Source organism: Mustela erminea, chromosome 10 (genome assembly GCF_009829155.1).
Source record: "Mustela erminea isolate mMusErm1 chromosome 10, mMusErm1.Pri, whole genome shotgun sequence".
NCBI classification, from domain to species: Eukaryota; Metazoa; Chordata; class Mammalia; order Carnivora; family Mustelidae; genus Mustela; species Mustela erminea.
In genome coordinates, this window is record NC_045623.1 from 38,314,687 (window position 1) to 38,337,904 (window position 23,218).

The 23,218-nt window shown below is 40.3% G+C and overlaps 1 long non-coding RNA gene and 1 pseudogene across 1 annotated transcript; one reads left to right on the top strand and one right to left on the bottom strand.

Moving 5' to 3' along the window:
- LOC116567848 lies at positions 1-1,933 on the top strand. The gene is made up of 2 exons (XR_004276384.1): positions 1-1,256; positions 1,738-1,933. It is a non-coding gene; the product is annotated as an uncharacterized LOC116567848 (long non-coding RNA).
- Positions 1,934-22,828: 20,895 nt separating this feature from the next.
- Positions 22,829-22,960, bottom strand: LOC116568315 (annotated as a pseudogene).
- Between the last annotated feature and the right edge of the window lie 258 nt (positions 22,961-23,218).

The window sequence follows — 23,218 nt, forward strand, 5'->3', positions numbered from 1 at the left end:
CTACTCCCCTTGCTTGTGTTTCCTCACTGTGTCTCTGTCAAATGAATACATAAAAACTTAAAAAATAAAAGAACCCAGCAAGCCACTGTCTGGAAATCTAACCTCTTTTTATCACCCATTGGTTCAATTTCCAACTTAAATCATTAGTTTATGATAGAACAAAAGCTAACTAGATCAGCCTCTAGTGATGGCTTTCAGCCCCCGCCCCCCTTTCTAGAAGGTAACAGAATGGGAATGGCGGGGAGGAATAAATACTGCTTTTCTGGAAGGGGTGTTGATATTTTAGGACATACAGTGGCTAAACTTGTGAGCTCATTATGCCCCTTCTGGGAGATGTTCACCTACTTTGAATAGTTCTAATGTAGGAGGGGAAAGAGAAGGAGACTAAATATTTTAGAGCAGTCTGATTCAGCCATTTGTATTTCACGGGGGTTCTTTTCAAAATATGACCAAAAAACAAAAGGGGAAAGGGACCTTTATCCAAGTTGTTTCTCTTTTAGACAAGTCACTTGATACTTGACTCTTTCTTCATCTTTAGGAAGTTAGATCACATCAGGTGTAAATGACTTTCTTCTGTGCAAGGATAAAATTTGAGAACTAAGCATCTGTGGGCCATATTTTAAAATTCAAAGTGTAAATAGCATATGGAGTTTTGTGAAAAATGTTCTATCCGGAATCAAAGAACATTACTGAGAAAATTGACACTGATTTTTAGCCATTAAAATATTCATATTACCTGGACTTAATTGCAAACTTGCAACTTTCTAGTCTAGATCCTTAATGCTGTGTAGTGCTTTTGCATTCACAAAGTTCAATCATATAGTATTTTAGTTTCCAAAAATCTAATGAGGTAGGCTTTATCATTTCCAAATTAGAGAAATGGAAAACAGGCCCAGCCAGATAAAACAATATGCCCACAAATACGTGAGTTAGCAACAGAGCTCAGGCTAGAATCTGTAATTGCATTCCATGTAAAGTTTATGGAGTACCTATTGGTGCAAAGCACTATTAGGAAAAGAAGACCCATTTTTATTTTAGCAAAGTCACGTTGGTAGCCATAAGGAGAAAAGACATGTAAGGACCGATTCAGAAAGACTGGTTGCAGTAGTTCAGTAGAGCAGTAAGTAATGAACTAAGGCATTGGAGAGGAGACTGGGGTATGAGGAACTGGTAGTCCTTAGTTGGATGTAATGGCCCTGGTTTTCTTTTATTGCAAACTATATATATATATATAGATATATATATATATATATATGGTGAGGGTTTTTTTAATTGCAAACTACATACATATGGTTTGCAGAGTGTGTGTGTGTGTGTGTGTGTGTGTGTGTGTGTGTGTGTAATTAAAATGTAAATGGGCTAGTGCAGGTTTGGACATGGCCTGCATGTAAAACATATTACCACACCATTTAGACACACAACCCTGCTAGACACATTTTAAAAATACAAATATTTTTACAGGTATCTGCATGAACTCAACAACTGATTAAAACCACAGCTGGACTTTAGTGTCATTGGTGGTATTTCGGGTTTTAGCCTTTTGTGTCCATACCGAACTGCTTCCCTATTTCACTTACTACAGAAGTTCCAGACATTCTTACAAGAAAATCCCAGCAAGTGTTTTGGACTTTTCATTATATTCTAAAGCTTTCTCTCTTCCCTTTACATAGTTTTCCCAATTTAAAACATTGCATTGCATTGTAATGCAAAAAAATTATATATATATATACCTAGGAGCATTTGTATGTACAGTCCACAGAGGAGGACCTCTGCCTGTTCATTCACTAGAACCATGCCTGGCACATAAAAGATATTCAGTAGAACTCCTGATTGTTGATGGTGAACTGAATTTTTTCCAATTGGTTTGGGAGTGATCCTCCAGAGGCTTGTGTCTCCAGTTATATGGGCCAATAAATCTTGACAGTTTAAATCAGTTTGAGTTCAGTTTTCTGTCATTTTCTATCAAAAACATCCTAACTGATGTGAAACTTTTTACTGCCTTGGTTTCTTGCAAGGCCCCACGTTATCCTGGTTCTCTTCTCTATTTCTCCTCTCCGGCTCCTCCTCTGCCAGATACCCTGGAAGGCCTAGCCGCCTATGTTTTTGCCTTCTGGTTCTCTACACTGGTTCTTGATGATTTCAGCAGAGTTCACGGCTACCACAATCAGTAACATTCTGATGGTTCCCTGCACTGTATGGCTTGCCAGAATGTTCTCGTAAAACCCCAGATTTGTGTGTCCAGTTATACGTCTCTTCTTGAGTGTAAAGGCCCACACATACTGAATGTGCAAAACCCACACTGTGGCAATCCCCATGGCACCTTCTGTATTTTGTTCCTGGTTAATTGCATCACCATCAACCCAAAAACCTGCCCTCTGCCTCACTCCTCACCACATGGGTTTAGTTACTAAATCCTAAGGGTTCTCTCCACTCATGCTCACACACTTAGTAATCCAGCTCTAATGAATCATTTATAATTCCCCAGATACGCTAGTTTGATAGTTCTGTGTGTTTTTGCTTGGCCTGGCCTTTCTACTTTGTGAACTCCCTCTTACCCTTCTCTTACGCACTTTGGTCTTTAATTTTCATGCTGCACCTGTCCGTTGCTTTCCCTGTGCTCAGTACAAAATAGCCAAGGTTTGCTGAGTATTTACTGAAACCGGTAACCAAAGGGTTAATGGGGCTACTCACAGCTGCAGACTAATAAATGCAGCTGCAACTTTTTACCCAGACTTCTTTCAGATGCCTTTACATGTCCCTGATACTCCCTCAAGAGTTGGATTTGAGACTTGCCCTTTTATCTCCTTGTTCGGCCGCCTCTGGAGTAAACCCTCTTGTTGCTGCACACTTGTCGTCAGTGATAGTCTTTGCTGTGAACTGGGTGGATGAACTTGGATTTGGTTACATTACTATGTGCCAGGCATTGTTCTTGGTGCTTTGCATGTATTAACTCATTTAATTTGATGAGGTAGCTACTCCCCACTCCCTCCACCGCTACCCCCCCCCCCAACCCTGGGGAGAAAAGGGAGGTGCAGAGAGGTTGATTTGCTCCAAGTGGTAAAGCTGGGAAGGCAGGTTGCCTGGCTCCTGACCCAAGGCACTCCTTCACTGCACTGGCGAGGAAGAAGGAGCACCCAAATGAACCCATAGATTGATTTACTAGTTCATGTGTGTTTTGTTTAAAGGATGTCTTATCCCTAGAAGGCAACTCAATACAAATATTTGGAGAATTAACTTAAAACCAGTTCACTAACCAGAGGCATATTTGTTGAATGTTATGGAAAACATAGTCAATACAGAAATGTTGTAGGAAGATTAATGCATATTTCAGTGATTTAGTACCTTCTTTATCACATATTTGGAGTATTTTTCAGTGAAAAGCCTTAAAGCAAGAGGTGTGAGAATATACTACACTCCCTCCAAAAATATATTTTAGTTTCTCACATGTTTTTCAAAGTCTACAGTTTTTAAAGCAACATGAAATAGCTTTAAGTCATAAATTCGGCCTCAGATTTCACTGGCTTTTTTCTAACCTTTCAAATGATGGCTTGAGTTTAGAATCCTAGCACCAGGGCATGGGAAGTCCCCCAGAGGTCCTCTGGTACAGCCTTGCCAGAATGTAGGAATGTCTTCTCTGTGATCTTTCTCTCTCTTTTCTAGGTTCACAGATGAGCCCACAAAATGAGAGGTTTACAGGCTGGATTTGAAAAGCCATTTCCTGTATGTCTGTAATATTTTGGTTCCCAGGGTCTGGAACTCCTGTTCCTTTCCCTGTGTTTACCATTTTCTGAAAAAGAAGGAACAGAGTATTTGGTGCATATTATTGAGGTAAAAGTGCAGCTCTATTCCTGGCAAAATTACCTGTCTGTTTCCACATGGGACCAAAATTCTAGCAACCTTCTCTGGCACATTGGGGGGGTGGTTTGTGTTAACAGTTTAAATTTAGAATTCCTGAGAGAAACGGCAATGGAATAAGAAAACAATCACTTCCAACTAAGGAGGGGACTCGCCAGCAAGCAAAGTTATAAGCAAGCCAACTCAGAAATAACTCCTCTGAGGCTCCCGTGCAGGGGGTGGGGGGGTGGGGGACACGACGCTTAAGACCCTTTTGCTAGTTTTCAGTTCATAAACACAGACACTCACACCCTGAGGATTTCCCAGGCAATAGGACCTTCCTCCTTCCTCTCCTCTTTTCCCAAGCTCTGCCTCAGGCTTCGTCCTCCAATCCTCTCAACTACAAAAAGTGGCCTAAAAAGCCTTAGCAGGGGCACCTGGGTGGCTTAGTGGGTTAAAGCCTCTGCCTTCAGCTCAGGTCATGATCCCAGGGTCCTGGGATCGAGGCGCCCGCATCGCATCGGGCTCTCTGCTCAGCAGGGAGCCTGTTTCCTCCTCTCTCTCTGACTGCCTCTCTGCCTACTCGTGATCTCTCTGTCAAATAAATTAATTAATTAAAAAAAAAAAAAAGCCTTAGCAGTAACATTTCTTCCATAACATCTGGAATCCATATGTCCAATATGGAAGGCATAAAACTTATTTTTTTTTCCTTTTAATTTAGGCTTAATTACTTGTGCTCAAAATCCTGCAGGTCCCTGCATCCCTCCATACCGAACTAATTAGAACAATCATCTGAGCCATCCAGGGCTCCAGATCTGTTAAAGCCTGTTATTGAGGTTAACAAATGAGAGGGTTAATTTCTCCAGATTGCTCCATAGTTGGCGAAGAAAGATAACAAGACTTTTACATTAGTACGGTGCTTTTGAGATTTCAAGGTATTTTTTCTCAACACCAAACTGCCACCCAGGAGAAGAGCTCACTTTGGGGTTCCAGCCTGTCTGGAGGTAAGTGACTTAATTTTGAACTAAAGCCCTTGGGATTCACTACTACAGGTGGAAGAGGGCCTCCTGGCCTTGCTGCTTCAACTGCGTAGAAAAGATTTTGATACTTTTTAAAAAGAAATGGGATTGCCAGTGGGATTGCCAGAAATGGGATTGGCCTGTGGGGCCAACTTGGTGATGTTGACTTAAAACCTTAAACAGTAAGTGGCTTTTTCTAGATAATTAGACCAGTGCCCTGTATATTTTTAACTTAAATTCATCCAGTCACTTTGGCTAATTATAAACTACCTAGGTTTTTCTATTCTTTTTCCATGTTTGTGTCCCCTGTAACAGTAGCAAGGCTATCCTATGTCCGTCTTACGGGGTAGCTAAACTGGAGTTCCTAATTTAATCGTTTTTGTCCTAGAGGGTTTTGTTTTGTTTTGTTTTGTTTTAAGATAGCTTAGCCTAGCATTGAGTTTTGTTTTGTTTTGTTTTTAAAGCCCAAGAGAGTTAGTTAAAAAAGGATTCGAGTTTCTTAGCATTACCATGATTTCAAATAATTTTTCCAAAAGAGATGTGTGGAAATGTGATAAAAGGTGATGGGAAACAAGTTTTCAATGGTCTCACTGAAAGGCCAAAAGTAAGAAAAAAAAAAATCCTTATGTCACAGAAAGGCAGAAAACAAAAACTTGTGTTTCCTACAAATATATTTTGTCTTTTTCAAGGACAGGATCAAAATTTATGCCAAAAACACAGTAACAATTTGTTACTTTCAAGTCACATCATTATAATTAAGTCTCAACATTAATGTTATATATAAATTGTTTATAATAGTAATACTCATTTAAAAATACTGGGGCGCCTGGGTGGCTAAGTGGGTTGAGCCTCTGCCTTCGGCTCATGTCATGGTCCCCAGATTGAGCCTCGAATCGGGCTCTTGCTCAGTGGGGAGTCTGCTTCCCTCTCTCTGCCTGCCTCTCTGCCTACTTGTGATCTCTGTCTGTCAAATAAATAAAATAAAATCTTAAAAAAATATATTTCTGGGGGTACGTGGGTGGCTCAGTTGGTTAAACATCTGCCTTCAGCTCGGATCATGATCCCAGGGTCCTGGGATGGAGTCTCCCATCGGACTCCCAGCTCAGTGGGGAGCCTGCTTCTCCCTCTCCTTCTCCCCTCCCACAGCTTGTGCTCGCTTGCTCTTTGAAATAAATAAAATCTTTCAAGAAAAGTAAAAATTCTGATTATGGGGGTGCCTCAGTGGCACAGTCAGCTAAGTGGCCAAGGCTTGGTTTCGACTCAGGTCAAGATCTCAGGGTCTTGTGACTGAGCCCCATGTTAGGAGGCTCTGTGATCAATTCAAAGTCAGCTTGAGACTCTCCCTCTCTCTGCCTCTGCCCCTCCCCCCAGTTGCACACTCTCTCTGAAATAAATAAATCTTTAAAAATATTTCTGATTATGAAAATGATACATGTTCATTGTAGAAGTTGTGGGGAAAAAACGAAATAAAATAGAAACCACATTTAGTAGAGAAATCCACTGGTAATATTTTGATATAGCCTATTAGAGAGTTTTTTCCTATGCAGGTGTTCTGAACAGTATAGATATTCCATATTCTACTTTACATTAAGCATCATTAATCCCATTAAGAGTTCCTCAAACACCTTTTTAAATTTTCATTTACCTATTGGACTTTGAAATCATTTCCACATTTTTTACCACTATAAATAACGCTAAGATGAACATCTTGTAATTTAGTATTTGGTTGTAGAATTTGATTATAGAACTGCTTTTGAGAGTAGGAATTTAAGACAGAATCCTATGTAAAGTTGATCTAGTTTGCTTGACTTAATGCTCCTAACTTCTTGAGACCACATCTAAACAAATATTTTAAAAGTTTACATACTTCTTTTTGACCCTCCTATATGTTAAGTCCTTTTCCAGAAACCAGCTCTTTGTAACAACTATCTGGTATTTCTTTTTTAAAAGATTTTATTTATTTGACGGAGAGAGAGAGCACAAGCAAGGGGAGCAGCAGGCAGAAGGAGGGAGAAGCAGGCTCCCCATGGAGCAAGGAGTCCAATATCAGGGCTACATCCCAGGACTCTGGGATCATGACCTGAGCCAAAGTCAGATGCCTAACCAACTGAGCCTCCCAGGCGCCCCAGCAATCTGGTATTTCTAGTACGTCCTTTTTAGCTGCTCTGAAAAACCATGTTGTTTTTTTTTAGACTGCTCCGAAAAACTACTCAGATTCCAAAAAGCCATTCCCCAGTGCTCAAATTGAGAACCTGGTTATTTTGCCTTCAGCAAAAGGAATCTGTGGCCACTCTGATCTAAAGACAGATTCGAAGGTGGAAAGTGGACAGAGGGAAAAAAATAAAGCAGACTGGACTTCCCCCACCTCACCCCACCCCACCTCTACGTTATTGACAATATAATTGCAATTAACAGAGAGGAACCTTAGGTGGAGCCAGAGGCTGCCGAAGAAATCCCCTCGGCGTTCAGGCTTCCCCAATGCGGCTAGGTGGCCTTGCCCTGGGCGTCCGGAGCCAGCCGGCCAAGACGGGAGAGTGCCAGGGAGCACCTCCTCTTAAAGAAAGGAAAGACAAAAAGGCCTCCTTATCGTGGTTTGTGGAATTGGGGAAATTCCACAACCAGAGCTCCCAGTAAAGTTTTACCCGAGGGTTTACAAAGCAGACTCCCAGGAGAGGAGCCCCCTGGGCAAAGTAACTTTATCCCCACTCTCATCTTGTCACTTAATCACACTTATATTGTTACCTCTCTGCTCGGCAAATCTTATCTTCCTAACTGGATTTGGAGCTGCTGGAGAGTCAGCAGGGCCTTACATGTCTTGCGGAATAAACTCTCCGACCCAGCCCAAAGCAATAAAATTAGAAGTTATTCGATAATTATTTGTACAGATGAACCAACACTTAGCATCTTAGAGCAAATGAGTCTTCAGGTCCTTCCCTGTTGGTCTATTTTCGGTGGGGGACTAAGCAAAGCAACCTGGGGGGGGGGGGGGGGAGAGTGGTTTACCAGCATCCATTTCCCTGGGCTGGCCCTCAAGAAAGCTAACCAAGTCCAATTCTGATTCTTGTCCCTCAGTTAATCCAACTGTTAATAACCTTCAGTTAACTGAGATCCTCCAGCACTTCCTCAATTTTTAGGGAAAAAAATTGTAAGAAAACGAGGGATTTTTATTTCTTAAAAAACAAGTAATACTACTTCCTGAGGGTTGGCCATGCGCTAGGTAAAAATCCAACTCAGTCTCCTCAACGTTCTCCATCAGTGTTTCCAGAAATATGTTCCAAGAAAACTGCTTGCAGATGCTCTGAGGAAAGGTTTCCATTGACAAAGTCTAGGATATTCCCTTCTAGATATTCAGAATGAACATGAGAGTTACAGGGGTTCTGAGGAGTCATTCAGTAAAATAGCCTCTACCTTCTTGGCCCCAGTGTCTCAAACTTACCTGAGCACAGAATTTTTCTGAGGAAGAGCTGGCAAGTATTTGTGGAATGCAATTGCAGACATTCCACTCTCCACCATATGGGTTGACAACACTCATTTGGGTTTACACTAGGGGGTGCAGGGAGAGTTGATCATCGATTACTCAAGGATTATCTTTAGTTGAGTCTATTTGCTAATTCATTTTTCAAAAGAGTTGTTGAATCAAAGATTTTTTTTTTAAAGATTGATTTATTTGAGAGAGAGAGCGTGCTGAGTGAGCGAGAAAGCAAGGGTGGAGGGGCAGAGGGAGATGGAGAAGAAGCCCCCCCCCCACCTTCCCACCCTCCCCACCCCCACTCTGAGTAGGGAGCCCCCCTGCAGGGCTCAATTCCAGGACCCTGGGATCATGACCTGAGCCACAGGCAGATGTTTAACTGACTGAGCCACCAGGCACTCCCCTGCCCCTTTTTCTAATCAAAGATATTTCTAAGAGAAATGCAAATTAATCCTCCTAAAGGATACTATTTCTCCCTAAGTAGATTAGAAAAATGACACTTGACAACACATTCTGGTAAAGATACAGAGACACAACATTCTCCTACAATGCAAGTAGGAAGGCAAAATGCAGAACAATCTGGCAAAAACTACAGAAATTACAAACGTATTTAGCTGTTGACCCAGCAATCTCACTTCTGGGAATTTATCCTATAGGTATGCCGATACATGTACAAAATGATATATGTGTAAAACAGTTGTTTATGAAACTATCATAGCAAAATACTGGAATGAATTCAAGTGACATAGGGGACTAGTTAAAATAACTGTGGTTTATCCGCCCAATGGAATAGTATTCAGAGGCAAAAATATGGGAAAAAAGTAGTTATCTGGATGGATATGGAAAGATATCCAGCATATACCATAAAAGAAAAAAGGTAATTGCAGAAAGCATATATACTTTGCTACTGTTTACTTTTTGTATAAGAAAGGGGCTGATAAAAAAATATATATTTACCAGATAATGGAATATTAGTTAGCACTAAAAAGAAATGAATTATCAAGCCATGGAAACATGGAAAAAACTTCAGTGCATAAATGAAGGAAGCCAGTTTGAAAAGGCAACATACTGTGTGATTCCATCTCTATGACATTCTGGCAAAGGTAAAAGTATGAGGGTACCTGGGGGCGGGGAATCTGCCTCTCCCTCTCCCTCTGCCCCTCCTCCCCACTCATTTGCATTCTCTCTCTCTCCTTCTCTCTCCCAAATAAATAAATACAATCTTAAATAGAAGAAAAAAAAAAAGGAGGTAAAACCATGAAGACTGTAAGAAGATCAGTGGTTGCCAGGAGTTGGGGTGAGTGGGAGGGATGAATGGGTGGAACACAGAGGAATCTTAAGGCAGTGAAAATACTCTGTAATACTCTGTATGGTACTATGACGTTGACAACATGTTATCCATTTGTCCACACCCATAGTAGAACACACAACACCAAAAGTGAGTTGTAATGTAAACTGTGGGCTCTGGGTGATTATGTTGGCTTGATGTAGCTTCATCAGTGGTAATAAATGTACTACTCTGTGGGGGACATGGATAATTGAGAGGGCGGTTGGTATGTGGGGACAGGAGATAAATGGAAAAAATCCGTACCTTCCTCTCAATTTTGCTGTGAACTTAAACCCGCTCTTAAAAAAAACAAAAAACAAACAAACCAACAAAAACTTTTAAAAGTATACAGAGTTATGTTTGTATAAAGTGAAACTGCAGCTGCACCAAAGAAACCAATAAAAGTAGCCACCTATAGAGGACAGGGGAAGTTTGGTATAAATAGTGACAATGTCAAACTTTACCTAAGCCCTGTGACCCAGAAAACCGTGAAGGCTAAGAAATCTGCCGACCCTTTTGTGTCCTAGGAAATAGCAAAGGAACCCGCATCTATCTGAAATAAGACCCATTCTTCAGAAGAATCCCATAGGACTCCTGAGGATGACTCACTCCCTCGTTGACCTGCTCCTTCCTTCTCTTTAAGAGATCCCTCATTCAGGGGTGCCTCAGTAGCTCCGTGGATTAGGCCTCTGCCTTTGGCTCGGGTCATGATCTCAGGGTCCTGGGATCCAGCCCTGCATCGGGCTCTCTGCTCAGCAGGGAGCCTGCTTCCCCCTCTTCCTCTGCCTGCCTCTCTGCCTACTTGTGATCTCTGTCTGTCAAATAAATAAATAAAATCTTAAAAAAAAAAAGAGAGAGAGAGAGATCCCTCATTCATGAATGCTCTCCCTTTTATAACAGGCAGAATAAAATTATCTCTTTAATGGTCCAGTGCATTTTCACAACAAGCATGGGGACAGAGATTGAAGACTTCTTAGGGTAAACCCTTACATATCATTTTGATGTTCAAACCACATGACTACCTTGTCCACTTTAAAATTTTTACTTTAATTTAAAATATGAAACAAGCCAAAGATGCCTTTGACAAACCAGGGGCTACCTTGAAAGTGCCATAACTAGACTACCTCAGGCCCGGCATCCCAGGTCACTTCCTCAGGATAGAGGAATGTCCCACTCTTCAGCTTTCTCTGTTGACCAATGAGATGACCGCTCAGTGACCTTTCCAGGCTTTTCCTTCCTTACAAGTACACTTATAATGAGAGAACATGGAGAGAAAGGAAAAAGAAGGAAAAGGCAGGAAGCAGCATTTTTTTAACCCGTGGCTGATAAAATTCCCTAGTTCGAACCCATAATCTTTCCTCCTACCACAGAAACAATAATTTTTTCTCTCTTCTTCCTCCACATGTTTCTACCCTTTGGATTCTTCTTTCCCCTTCCCCCTTCACTTTTCATTAATGGTTTGGAAGCCTGAGCCTACGTGTACCTCATGCATGACTGCTTCCGCGTAGTTGCTGGCTGGACCTTGGATGTGGTGGCCTTGCTTTGATGACTGGTCCTAAAAGAGGGCACAGCAGTTTCCTAGAAGGAACCTGGATCACTGAGTGACCAGAAGGAGCAACGCTGCCCTGAGGACCTGGACCATTCATATTAAAACCATTACATGAGAGAAAAAGAAACTTCTTTTGTAAGCCACTGTATGGATTAACTTTATTCAAACCAGCAGCTTCTTTTCAAGGAAATTGCAAGGGTGGTATTAGATCATCTCTAAGAAGCTTCCCAGGGCTAACCTATGTGAATCAAAGCCTAATTTTGCCACCGTAAAGGACTATAGAGGCTTTGAACCGTAGCAGTGTTCATAGAGCGGGTCTTCACACACAGCTGTGATGCGTTTGTTACTCTCTGGCCAGATGGATACGACCCGGACTTTGGGTTCAGCCCTCATAAATCCAGTTCCTGGCCTTGCTCCTTACCACCTGTGACCTTGGACAAATTGCTTAAGCTGTCTGAGTCTCGCTTCCGTATCTATAAAATTCAGATAACATTAGGAACTGTTTCACAACCGGAGGTAATCCAGGAGAAGTTCTTGACTAATAATAAACGCTCAATAAATTGTAGTTGGTTTTTTTTTTAATCATTGGTGCTGTTAGTGTTATTGTGATCATGAACTTTGTTAAGAATATAAACCTCAACCATCATAATGTTTCCACAGACCGATCCTACCCAAATTGATTATCTGCTTTGTATTATCATTTTAAAGAATGAATGGACAAAGAAGCATCACAACAGATGAAAATCACTGCGAAGGGTGAGGTGGATGGATGTGGTAGAGGAGACCATTTTCCCAGCCATTTTGCGGTTACGCAAGACATCGTGACTCGTTCTCGTCAAGGGACGGTGAGTCAAAGTGCTGTATATGACATTGGTGCAAGGTATTTCAGAGCTGACGTGCATTCTCCATCATTTCTCTTTCCCTAAAGCCACTTGTTGAGCTGATACCGTCATACACTGATGGAGCCCCCATCGTGCTGGGTCCTTGAGTGACTATATGGAGGGGTCTGCTTCTCACCCTCAACCTCTAACTAACCCACATTGGATATATGGAATAAGAAATAAACCCTGCAGTGTTGACATTGAATATGATATCACATTATAGGTGAATATGATATCACCTATATTTTTCTAATATAATGAGTAATGATCAAGTTGCCATTATATCCAGAAGACTTAAGCCTTTGTATTAAAAGGCCGAAGAGCTCACTGTTTGCCAACTGTGATGGCCCTTGTTGGTAATTTCCATGATTAAGATACCTGAAGGTGATTTAAAACATAGAATTTTTTATTTCATTAACAAAAGCATACCAATAAAATTTCCAGGAGTGATTAATACGGAGGTTCTATGATTAGAGCCCCTAGGACTATAGAGAAAAGCTCTTAACATTTTTTGCTGAGTGTATTGAAATGATCTTTTAAAAATATTATTTATTTCTTAGAGAAAGAGAGAGCGGGGTGTTGGGGGGCAGGGGAAAGAGACAAGTGGGACAAAGCTCAGAACTGGATCCCACCATCCCATGATCACGACCTGACCTAAAATCAAGAGTCGCTGCCCAACCAACCAATCAACTGAGATACCCAGGTAACTTGAGATGATTTTTTAAATAGTTTTTTTAATTTTTTAAAAGATGTTGTTTATTTATTTGACAGAGAAAGAGCACAAGCAGGGGCAGTAGCAGGCAGAGAGACAGGGAGATACAGGTTCCTGCTGAGCAAGGAGCCCAATTTGGGACTCTATCCTAGAACTCCAGGACTATGACCTGATGCTTAATCGACTAAGCCACCCAGGCAGCCTTCCCCAGATGATTTTTTAATGTATATTTATTGCATAGTAGTTAAGAGTACCCTAACCCTGACTCTGAAATCAGACTGCCTAGATTTGAATCTTAACTTCACTTCTTGTTTTGAGAAAGTTCTTGAATTTCTCTGGCCCTCAGTTTCCTCATGTATCTCATTTACACAGTTGTTCTAAGGATTAAGTGAGTTAACATATATAAAGTTCTTAGGCTGTACATGGCACATAGTAGGTCTTACACAAGTGTTAGTTCTTACTATACTGATGATTATTTCTAATAATCTTAATGATTTCTGAAATTGGGAATTATACCCTATGATCTTGTCATAAGAATAGATCTATGATCTATGCCGTAAGAATAGACTGGTAAGTCTTTAATACCGAATAGAGAACCCAGAAATAGAGTCAAGGCAGGACAGCTATGGCCTTGGTTTGCGTGTTGTCCCTCCAGCAGTAATTTATAGACAGTGTCTGTTCTGCCTGATCTGTGTCTGTACTGCTTTTGCTATTTGTATTTTGAATAGACCCTTGGTCCCAGGCCATGGAAGTTTAGTACATGCAAAATGTGGTGCCTACAGGCACCCAGGGCTCAGTTGGTTGAGTGTCTGACTCTTGATTTTGGCTTGGGTCAGGATCTTGGGGTCCTGGGATCCAGGTTCACAACAGGCTCCACGCTCAGCAGGGAGTCTGTGTGGGATTCTGCTACTCCCTCTGCCCCTCTCCAACTCAAGCTCTCTCTCTCTCTCTCTCCACGTCTCTCTCTGTCTCTTTAATTTATTAATTAGAGAGAGAACAGGGAGGAGGAGGGGAGCAGCACAAGTGCAAGGAGACTCCCCAGTGAGTGCAGAGTTAGACCTGGAGCTCCACCCCAGGACCCTGAAATCTTGACCTGTACTGAAGTCAGATGCCTAATTGACTGAGCCACCCAGGCACCCCAATAAATAAATCTTTTTAAAACGTGGTGCTTTGAGTCAATGGTTACAGATGATTCATTCACATGTATTGCAGATAAACACCTTGCTATGCATCGGGTAAATGCAGTGAGACAGTTAGCTTATACTGTATAGACCTAAATTTCAGATGGATTTGAGTTTAAATGCAGGAAAAAATCTAAAAATGGAAATTTAGCCCTAAATGTTGGAAAGACTTTCAGCAGGAAATTTAGAAGGTATAAAATAAAGATAGATATCTACTCAAATACAAAACAAAATAGTGTGAAAAAATTAAGTAAATTTTGAAAGATTTAAAAAAATATTAAAAATGCAGTGTAGAAAAAATACCACAAATTTAAAAGACAGCGATACATTGGGCAAATGATTTCTAACATTGCAAAAATTAAAGGATTAAGTGTTCTACTATACAAAAAAAAAAGAGTAACCTAACAGAAAAGAGACAAATATAAGTAAGCAATTCATATAAGAGCAAATCCAAGATTTGTGTTTGCCAGTAAACACAGAAGATGATGCCAAGATGCCTGCCTCACAAGGAGTCAGGGAATTGCAAATTAAAGTTACTACAAGATAGCCTTTTACAGACACCAGATTGGCAGAAAGGAAAAAACCTACTGCTTTCAGAAATACGTGGAAAGGGTCACTCTCACACATTGTGAGATACGTAAGTATAAATAAATATAAAAATATTTATAAATACAAATAAATATATTATATATGATATATAAAAATATATAAATCTATAAGATATATATATCCTCTATAAAAAAATATATATATATCCTCTTCCTAGCACTCTTACTCATACGAAGAATTTTCCTATTTAAATGAGAGCACCAGTATGAAAGAATATATGTAGAAAGATGCATCCTCACTTATCATTGGAAAAAAAAATCTTAAAAATTAGGCATTAGGTAGAAAAATTATGAATTAAATTATGGTTCATCCACACAATGAAAAAATTATGCAGTCATCAAAACGAGTGAGTTTGGAACTATACCAGCTTTCTTGAAGGGAACTCCATGATACCATTTAGATGAAACAGATGAAATGCGGAACTGTCAGTTGTAGACACACACACACAGACTCTTTCTCTCTCTCTCTCTCTCTCTCTCTCTCTCTCTCTATATATATATATATATATATATATATATATCTATATCTGAGTATATGAGTACGGGGGGGAAAGAAAAGCATATACCCATAACATATTTTATACTGATTCCCTAGGATGAAAAAGCAACCAATCAAGCCATTTTTTTTATAGAGTTTATTTATTTGACAGAAAGACAGAGAGATCACAAGTAGGCAGAGAGGCAGCAGAGAGAGATGGGGGAGGAAGCAGACTCCCTGCTGAGCAGAGAGCCCGATGCGGGGCTTGATCCCAGGACCCTGGGATCATGACCTGAGCTGAAGGCAGAGGCTTTAACCCACTGAGCCACCCAGGCGCCAAAATGTTTTGGGGCACCTGGGTGACTCAGGCAGTTGAGACTAGGCCTTTTGGTTTTGCCCCAGGTCGTGATCTCTAGGTGGGTGAGATGGATCCTACTTCAGGCTGGGTGCTCAGCAGAGAGTTAGCTTGAAGATTCTCTCCCTCTAGCCCTCCTCTCACTCTCTCTTTCTCTAAAATAAATAAATAAATCTTTTAGGTGTTGGGGTGCCTGGGTGGCTCAGTCGGTTGAGTGTCTGCCTTCAGCTGGGATCATGATCTTGGGGTCCTGGGATGGGGCTTTGAGTTGGGCTCCCTGCTCAGCAGGGAGCCTGCTTCTCCAGCTCCCTCTGCCCCTCCCTCCCCCTCATGTCTGCATGTGCATATGCATTCTCTCTCTCTCTCTCACACTCTGTCTCTCAAATAAATAAATCAAATCTTTAAAAAAAAATGTTTTGAGTGCCACAATAAAATAACACACAGGACATTCCATTTACATAACCAAAATGTTAACAGTGGTTATCTCAAGCAGGGTAAGGAGATTTCAGGTCATTTTAATTTTTTTACTTATACATTCATATATTATTTTTAGAATTTTCAAAATGCATTATTAATATAATCAGGAAAACATAAAACTTTTCATTATGGGAAAAATAAATGAATGAAGAGCTTCAACAAACTTTTGGGTAAGTAGTTATTAATTTGGGGAGGAACTTAAAATGTTGTCATTTTACCTAGACTTGGGTAATATTGAATGATTCATAGTTTTGTTAAATTTAACTTAAAACAAAAAGAAATATTTAAGTACTTTCTAAAGATTTTTTCTAGTTTTCTACCTGAGATTTTGTAATTGAGAAAGAAACTTTTCACTGTAATTCAAAAGAACAATATTAGCTAAAAGATGTATTTTCTTTTTATGATTTCAATAAAATCTTTCTTCAATGGCCCACATCCTATATCCTGATATTTACCCCATATTTGGAGACCTGTTACTTAGTGGTTTTATTCCACTGCCCTGGCTCTTTAAATTTGATTGTACTTTGTGGTAATCAAATTCCTACAACAAACTTACTGCTGAGCACTTTGGTATGACCTCAACACAAAGAAGTCATAGTATTTTCAGTTACTATCTTGTGAGTCCATTCATATGTATGTGTAACTTCTTTTACACAAGTAAAAAGTGGTTTATAAAAGAAAAGTTAAATCCTAACCCTGGAAAGAACTCTCCCCCTTACAGAAAAAGTGGCATAATACAGAAGGGACAGTCAGCAGTGAAAGCCGTATCAGAACAAACTCAGGAGTGATTAGACGCAGTGAGACAGGGCACTGTTTCAAACCCCCTAACTAGATACATATACCACATTTTCCTCTTTTCTGGCTCCCTTGGGTTTCTACATTCCAGCCCACTTACCATTGTCTACCCACTTGGTCTTTTCCTTCTTTGAAACATCTTCATGGTTTTCTTGAGCATTATGTTCTAGTAACTTCTTTCACAATGAGAGGCTTATTGGTATCTGGTTTTAGTAAATGTATTCTCTCCTCAGTGACCATGGTTTTGAAAATCAAAAGTATAGACCCAGCAGAATTTCTGGAACATTCTCTGGTCCTTGAGAAGGACATATGAATATGGAACCCTGGTCAGGTCAGCGCTAGATCTCTCAATTCCTAGTATGGCCAGAAGCCTCACTTTAGCATGGGTGGTGAGTAAGGCACTCCTTTGCTCCCTGGCCTAGCCCTGTTCTGCCTTTCTAGAGGCAAGAAAACTCATACTAAAATTTTAAAAAATGGGATCTGCAATACCTATCCAATAGGGAAGTTGTGAAACTTAACCCATGTTTTTATAGCACTTTCCAACCCTTTGTTGGAAGAACTGCAGAAATACAGTGTTCCTCTTGTTTCTATGTCTATTGTGACTCACTTGCTTCAGTGATGCAACAGATAAACAATGATCAAGATAAGTTTGAGGTTTGCATATGACTTAAAGAAGCAAAGATTTGTCATCTCTCTCTCCTTAGCAAAAGTCTGCTGCCAGGGCTCTCGGTAATGACCGGGTATCAACACTTTCTCAAATCAGAAAGTCGGTTTTGATGTTTTGGAACATTCCAGCTGCTCTCTGTCGTTTCCTTATTGACATGGGCTAATCAGGCTTTCCCAGAGGGTCTTATCTGCAGGCTGTGGCAGTGGTGTAGGGAGCTGCCAAACAGGTTCAGTGGGATTGTACAGCTGCCTGGGAGCTGGGGGCCAAGCTGGGTGAGCTCCCTGCTTTCTCCTTTCAAGGCCTGCAGGCTTTGACCTGTAAATAGGTGCCTAAACAGGGTCTAATCTGTCACACAAATATGCCTTCACAAAAGTGGTAATGCCCCTTACCACCTAGCTGAGCAACAATCCCAAGACATATATTTAGAGAAAGCCTTGCATAAATTGCTATGCCTGGTATTTCTATAAAATCCTCTTAAGAGATGGCATAATGAATCAAATTTTATTTATAGCAGCCAATGGGAACAAGCCCCTTCCTATGACCCCAGCTCTTGGGAGCAGCCCTAAAATAACAAACACACAGTGTGCGCTTGATGGATGTCCTTTAGGCTGAGCTCAAGTATTCTGTTCTTGGGGACAGTGTTTTACTCCTTCATGACGGTTTTACTATCTCTGCCCACCATGATACGATCTTAATGCTTCCAATAAAAAAACATATTTTTATTTTTAGGGTTTGTTTTTTGATAATTCAGAGAACTGTTTTTAACTTGTGAGAAAAACTCTCTAAAATTGGAATGATCGTTGATACTCATGGTTGGAAAGTCAAGTCTCAGGACCCGGAGATCACAAGCTGAGCCAAAACCAATAGTTGGACACTTTAACTGAGTGCGCCACCCAGAAAAAGATGGGATTTTTGTTTTGTTTTTTTTTTTAAGATAATATTTAGAGGTTTTTATTCAAGTTGGACTCATCATTAGCTTTTGCACTCATCATTAGCTTTGTGATAGAGGGAGGTGGCAAATACTATCAGGTTTTCAGATTTTTAAAAAGTCGTTACAATTGTTTTTAATTTTTGTTATTTTTTAAAAGAATTTATTTATTAATTTGACAGAGAGAGATACAGAAAGAGAGGGAACACAAGCAGGGGAAGTGGGAGAGGGAGAAGCAGGCTTCCCGCTGAGCAGGGATCCAGATGTGGGACTAGATCCCAGGGTCCTGGGATCATGACCTGAGCTGAAGGCAGACACTTAACAGCTGAGCCACTGAGGAGCTCCATAATTTTTATTATTTTTTTATTAAGTAATCTCCATGACTAACGTAGGGCTGAGCTCATGACCCCAAGATCAACAGTGGCGTGTTCTAAGGACTGAGCCAGCCAGATCCCCCAAAAGTTGCTACAATGTTAACATTAAATGAACAACTTTAAAGCAGTTTATTTTGTAACAACCCAAACCAATAGATGTCTTATTTCCTCTACAACAAATAACTACAAGGTTTATAAAAGATACCACATTAAGGATATGCTATGGATTTCTTACGAGTATTGTCCCAATTTTAGAAATCCTTTTTTTCTCAGTCTCAGTCTGATTTATTTTTTAAAACACCTTTTTTTAAAGTTTTTATTTATTTAAGTAATCTCTATACCCAACAGCGGGCTCAAACTCATGACCCTGAGATCAAGAGTTGCATGCTCTTCTGACTGAGCTCTCCAGATGCTCCCTGATATATCTATGTGAAGACCACCGCCTTTTGCCTCACTCCTTTTCCATTTTTCCTTCCATTCATTCATACATGCATCTACCCGCTATTGAGTGGAAGAAGTATTTGAGCTGAGACTTGAAGAATAATTTGGGTTCTAAGCTTGGTCCCTGTCCCCCAGAGATCTTACATCTTAGAGGGATAGAAAGTAAACAAGTAAAATGCTCCAATAAATAATAATTATAGTTTGTGATATCTGTCAAGACCACAGACATTAGAGCTAAGACCTGAAGAATGAGCATGGCCATGTACTCTCTGCAAAGAGGAATTCTCATGCAAAGTCTGATGGGGAAGTGCTTGGCAGGTGCGAGAAACAGAAAGGTGACAAGCATGGCTGGAGGGTGAGTGGAAGCGCTGTGTGAGATGAAGATGGAAAGGCAAGCTCAAGCCACATCACACGTCCCTTGGAGGCCGAGGAAAGGAGTCTGAAATGTATTCGAGGAGCAATGAGACCTTGAAGGGCTTAAGCAGGGGAGGGTCAGGTGAATGTGATTGGGAGAAGTGTTCAGGGTTCAGGGATAGTCACACGCAAAGATGCGGAGATATTAAAAAGTGTGGTAAGATTGTTAAAATTCAGGAAAGAGCCCCACATTGAGAATCTTGTAGGGAAATGAATGTGACTAAAGCAGTTTTCTGCACCCAAATTCTGTCATTCGTCAAAAATGAAAAGCCTCTTAAATCCAGAGCCCTGGAACGTTGCACTCTGCCAATGAAACCTATCCCATATTTTTGAAATTGATTTATCATGCACAGAGAACACATTAAACCAAGAAAGCAATTTTGATCCATTGCTTACCTTTCAGAAGAGAAGAACATCATTATCAGAAGTTATTCTGAGGCCACAGGCACTCAGAAGTTATTTGTGATCCTTCAAGTTTTTATTGGTTCAGAAATGTCTGCCTCTCTACGGGGTGTAAGAGATAACCTATGGTGGAAGTGTCCATTTCTATGTGTCCAAATTTCATTACCAAGATGGAATTTTGTATTTCTAGGGTATTTCAGTGTTCAGAGAGAAATCCATTACGTTTTTCTAAAAAGCTTTCACTTAATTATGAGTTCAGTTTCAGCCTTGAGCTTGCTGTTGCTCATCTCGCTGATGTTGACCAACACCTGTTTCGCATCTTCCCAAAGGGAAATTTCTAGTGGGTTCTTCATTGATTTCCTTTTTAGTTACAGCCCATCTTCCTAATTCTTCTTTGCTTCTCTGTTTTGGCCTGTAACTGACTCATTCAGATAATTTCTCAGGTCTTTTCAGGTCTTTTAGCATACCAACCTCCCTGTGTTATCTCTCCAGGAGCAGATTTGGAATGTTTACGCAGAGAATTAGTTTATAGTCTGGCTCATTCTTTTGTTAACATAATGCTATGGAATAAAATCTTTGCTTCCCTTCAGCCTTGACAGGTCTTGGCAGTAACTGCCACTTACTTTGTTCTGATTTCCATTTGGGGGAAAAGCATTCACTTTTCTTTTCGTACACAGCCTTGTCTCTGACATTCCTCTAGCCAGGATGTTACACCTCTTCTCCCTCTTCCTTTCACCCAGGAGCAAACCCTCTGTTCTTCTTGAAGTCGACTTTATGCTATTCTCAAGCACAGTCTTTACTTGCCCACCTCTACGCCTTTCCTCATGCTGTTCCACTAGCAGGGATGCCTTTCTCCTCATTTCTGTGAACCAACGATTGTTTCCTCCCTCCTTCACTAAGCCTTTTCAGAAGGCTTTAATCAAAAATCTCTGTTTGACTGCTCATTGGGCATTTTTCCCAAGACCATGCGATGTTCTGTTCAGATTTCCTGAAGACAACAACTAGAAGCCAAGGAATCATTTGATAAATAGTTAAGCCGTGATTAGAGTGGGGAAAATGTGATTGAAGGAGTCTAACGTAGTCAGTCTGCCACCAAGGTGTCAGACAGCTTCCCTGGACAGTGGTGATGCTGAGCACTCAGTGTAGACTAGCTTGATAGACTCTCAGCAGTCAGTAACCCGGTCAGCCCGGCTGAGAGGAAAACATCCACTTCATTCTAGCAGGTGATCTCACTGAAGGAGTGGAGGAGGAACAACAGAAGCAGTATGTATCAAGGCAGAGAGAACAGACTATTCATTTTCCATTTTTCCTCTTAAGGTTTTCAGAATGTATTTGATGGTTGAAAGTAAAAAATTACAATTTTATTTCTTTTTTTTTTAAGTACCTTTTTTTTTAAAAAGATTTATTTATTTATTTATTTATTTGACAGAGAGAGAGAGAGAGATCACAAGTAGGCAGAGAGGCAGGCAGAGAGAGAGGAAGGCAAGCAGGCTCCCTGCTGAGCAGAGAACCCGATGTGGGACTCGATCCCAGGACCCTGAGATCATGACCTGAGCCGAAGGCAGCGGCTTAACCCACTGAGCCACTCAGGCGCCCCAAAATTACAATTTTCTGATAAAGCTTCAAGGTGGATATGAGATAAGACAATTATAATACAAAGAAAGAGAGTGAGAGGACCTGTATGTTGATACATTTTTACATTCCACTTGAAGTGATAAAATGCTGATTGTAAGTGACTGTGAAAAGGGAAGCATGGGGACACCTGGGTGGCCCAAATAAGTGTCTGCCCTCGGCTGGGATGGAATCCCTCATAGGACTCCCTGTTCAGCGGGGAGCCTGCTTCTGCCTCCCCCTCTGCCTGCTGCTCCCCTTGCTTGTGCTCTTTATCTCTCTCTCTGACAAATAAATAAATAAAATATTAAAAAAAAAAAGGAAGCATTCATATAGCATTTCTAGGGAAACTAACAACAAAAAGACCTACACAAAGACATAGAGTTCAAATCACCATCCATAAGTTAAAATGGAATACTAAAATGTGCTTAACATCCTGAAAGAGGAGAAAATGGAAAAAAAAAGTCACAGAGAGAACACACAGAAAAGAAGTAATGAAATGGTAGAACTAAATCCAAACAAGTAATAAATTTAAGAAATTTTGTTAGATATAAATGGAATGAACCCCCTAAATTTCTTTCTGGTATTATAGACTTCTGCATGCCTGAGAGAGAGAGAGAGTGGGAATGAGAGAGAGAGAGAGAGAGAGAGAGAGAGAGTTGGGGGTCAGGGCAGAAGCAAAGGGAGAAAGAGAACCCCAAGTAGGCCCCAACCCAAACCAAAATTAAGAGTCAGACAGATGTTCAACCTATTGAGTTACCCAAGCTGTCTCTGAAGAACTTTCTTTCAAGATTGTTTTTGAGCTGGTCTACTGGCAATGAATTCTCTTCATTTTTCTTCATCTGAAAATGTTTTTATTTCACCCTTATTCTTGAAAGATACTCAGGTGGGTATGTATTCTGAGTTAATAGTCTTTCAACATCTGAAAAATGTCATGCCACTTTCTTCTGATCTCCATGGCTCTGATGAAGAATCTATAGTCATTTGAATGATTGTCTGGCTATAGGTAATGTAGGTAATTTTGCTCTGGCTACTTTTTACGATTTCTTTCTTTGTGGTTTTCAGTAAGTTGGTTATGATGTTTGGGCCTAGAGTTCTTTGGCTTTATCCTGTTTGGAGTTAGGTAAATTTCTTAAGTGTCTTTTTTTAAATCAAATTTGGGAAGTTTTCAGTCATTATGTCTTCAAATACTTTTTTCACTACCACACTCCCCTCCTTCTGGGACTCTGACAATGTGAATGTTGGACCTTTTGTCATTAACCCACAGATCCCTGAAGTTCTGTTCATTTTTCCAAAAGTATTTTTTCTTTTTGTTCAGATTGGAAATTTTCTATTGACATATCTTCATGTCCATTGATTCTTTTTTTGTTATCTCTATTTTCAATTAGCAATAATCGCGCCTCGGATAAACCTCATTGGCTACGATACTGCCTTTGATCCCATTCAATGACATTTTTTTGTTTAGGACTGTCCTTTTCTATACTGACATTTCCATTTGACTTCTTTGCTGAGACTTTCTATTTTTCCCTTTGTTTTAAGAGTGTTTGCAATTGTTTACTGAAGGATTTATATACTAGTTGTTTTAAACTATTTGTCAGATAACTCCAACAGCTGTGTCACTATGGTATTGATGTCTTTTCATTGTCTTTTCCCATGCAAATTAAGATTTTCCTGGTTCCTTGTATTCTGAGTAGTT